Below are 12273 nucleotides of genomic sequence, written 5' to 3'. Positions count from 1 at the left end.
GCGAGGACTCAAGCAGACCCTCCTCTAAACTGATCTTCTTATGCGAAGTGTTATATCTGCAGGAATCAAAATAGTTGAAGTAAATTTTTTCCTCTTACAAAAACATTTTTTCATGCCAGCATCCTGGACACTAAGCATAAGAGAGTTCATGATTTGAGTTTGTATTTGTAATCCAGGTTAGATGATACCCTTTTTTTTCTTCATATTTCTAGTGTTACCTTTGATACTTTGAAGTTTCTGAACTTTTTGTTCCTTTCTAGATACCTTTTTCTTACAACTTTTAGCATGAGATCTCAAAATAATGCTCCTTTTCTACACCAAAGTATGTTTCACGTAATCTGCATTATTTTTCATAGTATCCGGGTTGTCAACTCCCTCAACTTGCAACTTTGGTTCATTCGTATTCTCCTCTATATTTCTAATATTAAACAATTGATTATGTTTCTTATATTCGTTGGTACCATTGTCCTTTTGTTGAAGAGCCTTGGATGTTCCCTCATCAGTTGTATAGTTGGAAGAGGTTTTATATTTATTCTTAACCACTGTTTGCCACTCGTCATCTTTACTTTTTAATGTGTTTATGTTGTCAGAGGGAGTTTCCAACGCAACCTTTTTCTTTGTTCTCTCACAAATATTCCCCTTCCTTGTCTCTAAACTCCGGGTACAACTTCCTGCATTTCTTATCCTGATGACTTTGCATCTTGCAATATGAACAAAAGGTTGGAATAGTTTCATATTCAACTCTTTGATTGATCACCTCAGTAATACCTACCTCACTTGTAATTTCCAGAAGAACTTCATATACAAGAGGATTAGACAAATCAACTTCAACTCTCACCTTACTCGTAGTAGGCCTAGTTTTAGAGAGAGTAGCTTTTTCAAGAAGTAGGGAAGTTCCAGTCGGAGCAAAAATTCTACAAATAACATCCCATTCATAGAGGTGCCACTTTAAGTCGGCAAATTGATCCAAACAGGGGCCAAAGTATTATCCGCATCTGGTTTAAATTTAGTCAACCATTTCGTGATTTTTCATTATGTTCAAACCTCCTAGCTGGATAAAATTCTTTAACAACAAATTCAGATAATCTTCTAAGTTATCGAAATCGAGAAACACGTGATGCATATCGAAAGCCCCAATTTGGATGGTGCCTTTGACCAGGATAATTTTTGTAAATTCTCTCCTAATGATGTTGATAGAAGGGCGTATGTGAGAGAATTTACCAATTATGGTCCACTGACAAGTCTGAGCTAGCAATTAATTTTCTTCTTTAGAAAATGTAACTACTTGTTTTCCATTTAGAAAATCGTGAGTTCTTGGTGCTTGCCAAACTTTAGGTCTTTGAGCATTTTTTCTCCTTCCAAGGTTGGCATAGGTCGATTTGGAGTTTTCATCCCCTTTATTCGCCAATAAAAAGATGATTCTGAGTGGACTATATATTCATTATAAATGGTTAAAGAATTTTGGATATCTGTGTACCCAGATTTAGGAGATTTAGGAGCTGACAGGGGTGGAAAGTAAGTAGAGAGAGTGGGGAGTTTTGGACTTAGGGATGTAGAATCTTGATGTACCATCGGAGGGGTGTCACCGCGGATTGGGAGGTCCACGGTGAGGAACATGAGCTCACCATAATCTGCCAAAGGCTATGTAGCGGTCAAATGTTTAGAGAGAAAAGAAGTGAAAAGTTTTGAGAATGTCAAGCTAAATTTGTAGAGAGAGTGGGGAGTTTTGGACATAGGGATGAGAATGTTAACCACTTTATTGGTGTAGATTTAGGAACTCTGGAATGTCATGCTAGATGGAGAAACTATTCTAGTGAAAATAGTAGAAGAAAAAACTTAAGTGTCAAAGGAAAGATTGGAATGGTATGCTACAGATAAGCTACCATTTGGAACAACGTGAAGTCCAAGAAAATCCTAATTTGTGGTATAGGTTTGACGAGTACAATCAAATCTCAGCATGCTTTAATCCAAAATAGATATGGTATACCCTACAAATAGCTCACGAGGGCACAAATTAAGGAAAAAAAATAAAGTTTGATAACCTAAACAGACTGTATAAACTCTTCAGAATGGAGGAAGGTGAATCTATCTTGTATATGCACACCATGTTCATTATCATTATCAATGAGATTTATTATTAATGGGAAATCATACCTTTAGGACAATCAGTTGAAAAACAAATATGTGTCTATCTCAAACGGAAATACATAGCAAGCGAACCAATAAAATGATGACATGTGGCATTGGATTCAATTTTTGTAAAATCTCTTTTTCAATAATCCAAAAAGAATTTTAAGAAAATAAAAACTTATTATTTTTAATTAACCAACTCCTCTCCTCCGTACCTTCATCTTCTTCTTTGAGACCTATTTTTCCCTTCCAACAGTGTCGACTTCGGTACTGCCATTGGCGATGCTAGTAAATTATCTCTGCACATCTTTCTTCTCCTCCATTGAATCTTATCGCTATCTCCAGCGTCGTCAATACACCATTGCTTCCAACCCAACCTAAATGCTTATTCTCCTTCATTTTGATAGCATCAAAACCTCTTATTTATTGCCTTCATCTTTTATCCAATAGTAATCATTTATTAGAATTGCAAAAATTAATAACAAATGTTTGCCGGCAAAAACTCAATTCATAGTTTTTTCATCTGAATGAATGGAGCTTTGCCGGAATATTTGAGACATAGATCTACATAGTAAAATAGAAAAGAAAATAGAAGAAGAATTGTAGAGGGTGAGAGAAAGAGAGAGGTGGAGGGGTTATGGTGGGGGTGTGCTTGTATGTGTAAAAAAGATGATGGAAATGGTCATGAGAATAGTTGTAGGGAGGCGAAATTGGGATGGGGAAGAAGATGTCTATTTCCTTCTTTTTTTTTAATTAATTTAGTTGTATAAGTTAGGAAAAAAATAATTATTTTCAATAGCTTTACGGGCTTGTAAAGACTGAATGTTGAGTTTTGAAGATTTAAAGATTAATAAATAAAGATGAAATATGTTAGTCAGTATGGCTCCAAGGTACAATGTCACAGGCAGCTAAGATTCATTACAACTTTGCAAGATAAATAAAGAAAGGAAAGCAAGAATCAAGAAATGGATAAAGGTGAATTTTGATAAACTCAAGAAGGCAAATAAAAAGCGAATAAGTGAGTTGGAGTTAAATTACAACTAGAAGAGAATCAAGAAATTTTAATTAAAGAAGGAGTCTTAGTTGAAGTAAAATACTAATTCAAGAGAGATTGAGCCAATGGGAAGTTGCAAGTGAAGAAAAACTATATAAAGAGGTGTGCACAAATAGAAGAGAAGTTATCCATAATACTCACGCACTGTCACGCCCTGAGAGGGTACCCTAGATGTGGCCGGCACTCGAAAACCATTGCTGGTCTTCAAGTGAACCACTTGGTCCAATCACACTTCCATTCAGTCACATTCTATTAGCGGAAGACTCAAATTACAAGAATACTATTCATAATTAAGGCCAAAGGCCAACCACATATCCAATCAAAAAATAGTAAGAATAAAACTAGTAAAAATGAACAATTCAACATCATCCACACTCTAGTCTATGAAGCTTCTATCAACAGGTTCATGGCTACCACAAATCAAAATAAAGGAAAACAAACTCAAAGTTGAAAAGATAACTGTGGTATCCTCCGGAAACATGGAGGACTCATCAACTATCTGGAAGTGAATAGATCTTCAACGATTCTCTAGTACCTGTCTCTGCATCATAAAATGATGCAGGCCAAATAGCATTAGTACGTGGAATTATGAGTATGCAAAATGGCCGAATGAAACAAACATCAAGGTAGAATCAAATCAACTCAGAATCTCAACTCAGAAGAAGGAACAACTCAATCAAGATGTCCTGAGTCTAAACAAGAATATATGATTTAGACAAGAGCAATCACATTTAATTCAACCCAATCCATCACAATCTGAATCGGAGTACTATCAAGACCTATATGGGAATTTTTTTTATCCAACAACTATCACTTATGAGCTAGTAATAGTACAACAAGATGATGTTGTTACCACGTCCATTCATACCTTGCCAGGGAACGAATGAATCAACCAATCATGGATCCATAACCAATCAAGTCCTATTATGTCAGGACAATATTTTGGGAAATATCTGACTTTAATGGTCTAATCCCCTCATACGTTTGGAGACGTAGTTATTGGATTCGAGTTATTATTAACTCTTACCCAATTCGGTGCTCGATACTTGTCACGCCTCGGGAGGGTACCCTAGACGTGGGCGACACTCAGAAACCATTTCTGGCTCCCAAGCGAACCACATAGCTTGATCACACATCCGTTCATTCATTCAAATAGCGAAAGACTTAAAATAAAGAGAATACTTGGTGGACAATCCCAAATCAACAATCTAACTCAAGAAAGAAAGGCCATGGCCCAACAAATCAACTCCAATCTTTGTCATTAAAATAGTTTGATAAGAATAATTCAAGGAAATAAAATACTCAATCGACCCATCACTATCTAGTCTATGAAGCCTCTATGACTACTATCTAATTGGTGCCAATGACAAGTTCATGGATACCTCAAATCAAAATGGAAAGGGCTAACTCGATGCAAGAATAACATAAGCGGTGTCCTCTGAATGTAGGGAAGGACTCACCAATACGCTGAGTGTGTATAGATCCTCAATGGTGCTTCTATTGGCGATCTCTTAAACCTTTTTCTGCATCATAAAACGATGCAGGTCCAAATGGACATCAGTACGTGGAATGTACGAGTATGTAATATGGCAGAATGAAACATACCTCAAGGAAGAATAACGTTGGTTCAAATATCTCAAAACCAGAAAGATAAGAGAGACTCAATCAAAGTGTCATAAGTCTAAAGTAAGAATACATTTTAGACAAAGGCCAATCATATACCATACAATCCAATCATACACAACACAGTTCAATCAAATCATTTACAATTCTATTCAATCCAATCACAAATCATCTAATCTCATCCAATCACATATCGTCTAATCCAACTCAATCCAATCCAATCACGTATCGTCTAATCCAACCCATTGCACATCACCGAATTCGATCTAATCATATATATAATCAACTCAACAATCAACTCAAAGGACTCAATTCAAATAAATATGCAAATTAAATTATGCAATGCTTTACAATTCAACTCAATCATCTACAATCACAATCAAACCAATCATATCAAGCACAATCCATTCAATTGGGAGTTTCTCTAACCGACAACTATCACCATATGAGTGAGTGATAGTACAACAAGATGACGTTGTTGTCGTGTCCGTTCATACCTTGCCAGGGTATGAACGAATCAACAATCATGGATCCATAACCAATCAAGTCCTATCATGTCAGGATAGTAATTTAGGAAACATCCGACTTTAACGGTCCAATCCTCTCCTACGTTTGGCGACGTAGTTATTGGTTCGAGTATGGACTATACTCTTACCCAATTCGGTGCTCGATACTCCTCCCAAGACTCAATATGCTCATATCTATCAAGTGAGTAAAATACTCAAAATACTCATTTAGTCTCTTAGGACTTATTTTCAAATCAACTCATTTAGTCTCATTTGACTCTTTCAAATCAACTCAATCAATCTGGTCTCATTGGACCTTCATTCCCAATCAACTCATCTCAATCATCAAACTCTTCTTTTTGAATTTGATGTCATCTCAACTCAATGAATGTAAAAAAAATATTAGATGCATTTAAAACATAATTTCAACTCCTCAACTCAAACTCAAAATAGGCATTTTTATGTAAAAATATTCAACTCATTTATACTCAAAATACTCATGTTCAAAATGAAAATTAAAAGACTTCTCAAACTCAACTCATGCTTAAACTCTTTTTAAATTAAAGATGAAAATAATCATTCTTTAAATTCAAAATAGTGTATAAATAATTTATGCAAAAATGTTCACAAATCATTTATTTAAAACTCCTTCTCAAACAATCATTTATACTCATATAAGAAGAATACCTCTTTTTTTTCTTTGAAAGCAATATTGTTTTTATTATACATAAAAACCAACAATTTCAAACTCAAGACAATTTATGATAACATTTAATTCTATCCAATCATTTCTCCATTTATTTAGCCAATCTTTTGGGGCTAAATCATGACTCACCAAGACTTTAACTCAACAATTTAGGATACTCAAATATTTAAGTTTATAACAAAAATATGTTTAACAACTCATATCAATCAACTCTTAAACATAACAAAGTATATATAACAACTTATATCAATCAACTCATATAAAAAATGAAGCATTTATCAATTTCTCAACTTATCAATATCAACATAATAAAATCAAGTTAATAGATGTATAAATCCATTAGGACATAAATCTATCAAGAAAACTCAATTCCGATGAACATTCAAAATATGTATAACAACCCATATCAATCAACTCTTAGACATAACAAAATATGTATAACAACTCATATCAATCAACTCATATCAAACATGAAGCATTTATCAATTTCTCAACTTATCAATATCAACATAACAAAATCAAGTTAATAGATGTATAAACCCATTAGGACATAAATCTATCAAGAAAACTCAATTTCTATGAACAATCAATCTCAAGGAGGATGTAGGGCACATGGGTGTAATTAACACATGCTTTGAGTAGCCTTACATACCTTGGTGAAGACTTTGAAGAAACCTTGATGTTAGGTCTTCAATGGAAGGCTTGAATTCTTGAAGTCCTTGAAGGCAATCCTTGTTGGAGATGAATTTGAAGGAGAAGAGAGTGGATTTTCTAGGGTTTTTAGAGAGAGGAAGGGACTGAAAATAATGGTCCAAAACGTCCCAAGGCTAATGTATATATAATTTGGGAAATGCCCAAATTGCCCTTCATCTAAAATCTGAAAAACGAGCAAAATCCCTTCAGTAATAGTCTAAAGTAAAATGGTCATAACGTTTGATTCCGAACTCAAAAAAATACAATCTTGGCGGCATTGGAAAGAAGACTCAAAGACCTTTAATGTGATAGGTCATGGTCCACCCAGTTCGTTATATTCAAAGAGATATGGTCGTTTGAAGTTGGCCCTTATACTAAATCATCCGATAACTTAATCGATTAGAGTTCTTTGGACTCGGCTTGGTGTTAGAGATCCCTTACGAACCCTAAACATATCTAACACACTTCAAATACTTAGGAATTTATCCTAACTCATATATAAAATTACAAGTCCTTCGGTTCGAGTCTACACACACGTGAAGAAATGCTCGAGTCTTTGTGAAAAATATTCCGGGGTGTTACAATACTCCTCCCAAGACACAATGCTTATAAAACTCTACCCAATCAACTCAATCTAATCATATCGACAAGTCTCATTTGGACCCCTATCAATTCATCAATTCTATCGCAATCAACATCTCAACCAATCATACTATCCAATCAATCCCAATCATATCTTTCAAGAGTAGTTTAGATATGCATTTATGACAACATTTAATCCTATCCAATCATTCCTTCATTCATTTGACCAATCTTTTGGGGACTCATCAAGACTCCAAGACTCTAAATCAACAATTTAAGATAATCAACATATTTAAGTTTTCAACTAAAATATGTTTAATAACTCATATCAATCAACTCATATCAACATGAAGTATTTATCAATTTGTTGACTCAACAACATCAGCATAAACAATTAAGTTAATAGATGAAAAAGACTCATTTGGACATAAATGTATCAAGAAACTCTATTCTTATGAACATTCAATCTCAAAGAAGATGTAGGGCATATGGGTGGATTCAACCCATGCTTTGAGTTGTCTTACATACCTTAGTGTATATTTTGAAGAAACCTTGATGTTAGATCTTCAATGGAAAGCTTGAATCCTTGAATATGTTTTTAGGGCAAATCTTGTTGGAGATGAATTGAGAGAGAGGAGGGTGAAGGTTAGGCTTCTTTGGAGGTGAAAAGGTGCAGAATTTGACTCCAAAAATGTACCAAGTTTGTGTATAAATATTTGGGGAAATTGTCCAAGTTTCCCTTTATCAAACAAATCTGGAAAATGGGTTAAAAAATCCTATAGGCGTGATAGTGGCGCATCGCGCCAAGGGCCAAACTACTGAGGCTAGTTTCTGGCGCTATAGTGGCGTCGGGCGCCACTGGAGCCCAGAACTAAAATTCCTACAGTGATAGTCTATAGTAAAATTATCATAACTTTTTACTCCGAACTCCAAAAAATACAATCTTGGTGGCATTGGAAAGAAGACTTAAAGATCTTTAATTTTATAGGTTATGGTCTACCGAATTCGTTAAATTCTATGAGATATGGTTGATTCATGTTGACCCTTATACGACCTCATTTGGTAATGTAGCCGAGACAAATTCTTTTGATTTGGCTTAGTTTTAGGGATCTCTTATGACCCTAAATCCCATCTAATACACATTAAATATTTAGGAATTGATCCTAACTCATATATATAAATTTTAAATCTTCGAGTTCAAACCTATACGCATATAAAGAATGGTCTGAATCTTAGCGTGGAAATTTTTGAGGTGTTACAATATCCCCTCCTTGGGATCATTCATCCTTGAATGATGAGTAAACAAACGATGGAATCGAGGTACAAATAAAAATCACAACTCAATCATTCAACCAATCAAATGCTTAAAATAAATTACTATTCAAACTCAAGAATGGACATACTAATTCAAATCAAGAAAATGGACATTACCTTCAACATTCTCATCGATAGGCACGAATAGATGCGGATATTTAGTTTTCATATCTTCCTCAGCTTCCCATGTGGCTTCCTCAATAAATTGATTCCTCCATAAGACTTTAACTGAGGCAATCTCCCTTGTCCTCATTTGTGAATGTGATGATCAAGAATTTAGACTAGGACCTCTTCAGATGACAAGATATCCTTAACTCCAATACTACCAATGAAGGATCGCCCAAGCACTTCTATAATATCGAGATGTGAAATATCAGATGAATGGCGGCTAGCTCAGAAGGTAACTCCAACTCATAAGTGACACTCCTAATCCTCCTCACAATCTAGTAAGGAACAATGTATCGACGACTAAGTTTTTCCTTCCTTCCAAACCTCATGACGCCCTTCATGGGTGACACTTTTAAGTACACCCAATCATCCATCTCAAAATCTAAGTTTATCCTTCTCACATTGGTGTAAGACTTCTGGCGGCTTTGGGTTGTCTTTAACCTATCTCGAATAACCTTTACTTTCTCCATAGCTTGGTGAACAAAATCAGGCCCGATCAACTCAACTTCACCAACTTCAAACCACCCAATTGGTGACCTACAACTCCACCTATACAAATCTTCATAGGGAGCCATTTGTATACTTGCATGATAACTATTATTATATGCAAACTCTATGAGAGGTAAATGATCATCCAAATTTCCTTTTAAGCATAGTACACATGCCATCAACATATCCTCCAATGTCTGTATGGTGCGCTATACTTGGCCATCTGTTTGAGGATGAAAGGTTGTACTAAGATTCACCTTTGAACCCAGTCCTTTCTGAAAGGATCTCTAAAATCTGTAAGTGAATTGAGCTCCTCTGTAGGAGATGATAGACAAGGGAACCCCATGCAATTTGACAATCTCCCTAATATACAATTTGGCATAATCTTCTGCGGTGTCAGTAGTCTTAACTACCAAGAAGTGAGTTGATTTAGTCATTTTATCCACAATCACCTAAATTGAATCATGTTATTTTTAGGACCTCGGCAAAGCTGTAATAAAGTCCATAGTGATCATCTCCTACTTCCATTTTGGAATCTCTATATTTTGAGCTAATCCACATGGCCTTTGATACTCAACTTTAACTTAGTGGCAATTCGGGCACTTGGAAACAAATTCAGTAATATCTCTGTTCATTCCACTCCACCAATAGACTTCCTTCAAGTCATGATACATCTTTGTAGAACTAGGATGAATAGAGTATCTGGAACTATGCACTTCGGCCATAATCCTTTCTGGAACATCATCAACATCCGGGACACACAACCTATTTTGGTACCTCAATACACGAGTGAGAATATAGACCCATCCTGAACATTAACTCCACCTTCATTATTCTTTTCAAGCCGAACTCCTAATCGAGCTAATCTATGCACCTTTTTAGCTAATTCTTTCCTTCTCTCCTCTATATGGGCAGTGCTACCCATATACAACCTGCTAAGAACATTAGCAACAACATTAGCTTTACATGGATGGTAGAGAATGCTCATATCATAATCCTTGAGAAACTATAGCCATTTCCTTTGCCTCAGGTTGAGTTCTTTCTGACTGAAGACGTACTGCAAACTCTTATGATTGGTGAACACATCAATATGCACTCCATACAAGTAGTGGCACCAAATTTTAAGAGCAAATACCACAGCTTCCAGCTCAAGGTCATGAGTTGGATAATTTCTCTCCTGAATCTTAAGTTGTCTTGAAGCATATGCTATCACTTTCCCCCTCTACATCAACACACCGCCTAAACCAACTCTAGATGCATCATAATAGATTACAAAATCCTCTATTCCATCAGGCAAAGTCAAAAACAGGAGCAGTGGTCAGCTTGGTCTTTAATTTCTATAAACTCTCCTCGCAAGCATCAGACCATAAGAAATAAGCTTTATTTTTGGTGAGCCTGGTCAATGGTGATAATATGGATGAGAAACCTTCTACAAACCTTCGATAATAGCCAGCCAAACCTAAGAAGCTTCTTATGTTTGTTGGGGATGTGGGTTTGAGCCAAAGGTAAGGATTGTTTTTACTGGTGAATATATTATCACGACCCAACCCCGTAGGCCGCGACTGGAGTCCGACCTGGACCCCCATATACGTAACTGTCAAATATAGCCAAATTGAACTATGCGCAATGTGATACTATACCTAAAAAAATCTAATGGGTCAAAACTCTTTTTTTTTATACATGTAGCCTCTTTCGTTCGTACTATATCATGAAAGGGAACATGAGCCGACAAAGCTGCCATAACATAAAAACATTTACCACACGTCGTATAGGCATAATTGAGACAACTTACACTTAACCCACATACACGTGACTATAGACCTCTAAGAATAGGAACCGCAATATATGGCGGGACAGGGCCCCCGCCGTACCCCTAAATAAACAAATATGTATATATCAAATTACCAGTATCAAATGTTAGGCCCTGGAACAGTGGAGCACTTCCAACATCATTGAGTGGAAACCATAAGCTGGTAGATCTCCAAACTGAACATCTGTACCTGCGGGCATGAAACACAGCGCCCCAAAGAAAGGGGGGTCAGTACGATACATGTACTAAGTATATAAGCATACATATCTGAGATAACAACTGAAACGGGGATGCAGGAAACCAAGTATAGCATTTAATAGGGTACTGTACCTACATCTCATAAAATGAAGCCATGCATACCATTATCACGTACCGTATCTGGCCCGCTCGGGGACTCGGTGTTACAAACACATCATCTATCACGTAGGCATATGCATATTATTAGCACTATGGGTTGTATAGACCGATCCATGTATATAGCAAGCATATGCCGAGGAACGATGGCCCGATCTATATGTCACATGATAATGCCGAGGTATGATAGCCTGATCCATATATTACATGATGATGCCGAGGTACGACGGCCTGATCCATATAATGCATAATAATGCCGAGGTACGATGGCCCAATCCGTATAATGCATAACCTGTTGTGGAACGTACGACTCGATCCTTACATAGCAAAATGTGCCGAGGTACATTCCGGCCCGATCCAGATATATATCATAATGCATATATGTGCATGTAAAACTCTGTAACATATCAAACATCCCTTGGATATCACTATAAAGAATGTTGAAGAGCCCCTAGGTATAGGAGCTTACACATCCCAACACTATTCAACCTATAAGAGGCTCAAGGGTCGTAGGTCAACTACTTCAAGGCCCTTATCATTCCAAAGTGAATACAAGTCCTGAGTTATACCCGAAACCTATAATGGAGTCACCTCTAGATCATATCATATATCGCTTCACTTAACTTAACTACTTCAAGAGAAGGAAGGAATAGGCTTCACTTGTACTACTGTTAGTCATGTAGAAGACTTACAAGTCCATAACTCAACTATCGCAGGAGTTCTAATATCGAGAAGGGAATCAGAGCCTTAACTCACACTCAGAGTTTTAAGAGTAGAATAACTTCAACTTCATATACGTAATACTTACATCTAATTCATGCCAAAAGAGAGGAAGAATAACTTT

This window comes from Solanum dulcamara, chromosome 2, assembly GCF_947179165.1.
Source record: "Solanum dulcamara chromosome 2, daSolDulc1.2, whole genome shotgun sequence".
NCBI lineage: Eukaryota > Viridiplantae > Streptophyta > Magnoliopsida > Solanales > Solanaceae > Solanum > Solanum dulcamara.
Note: the sequence above shows the minus strand (reverse complement) of the source record.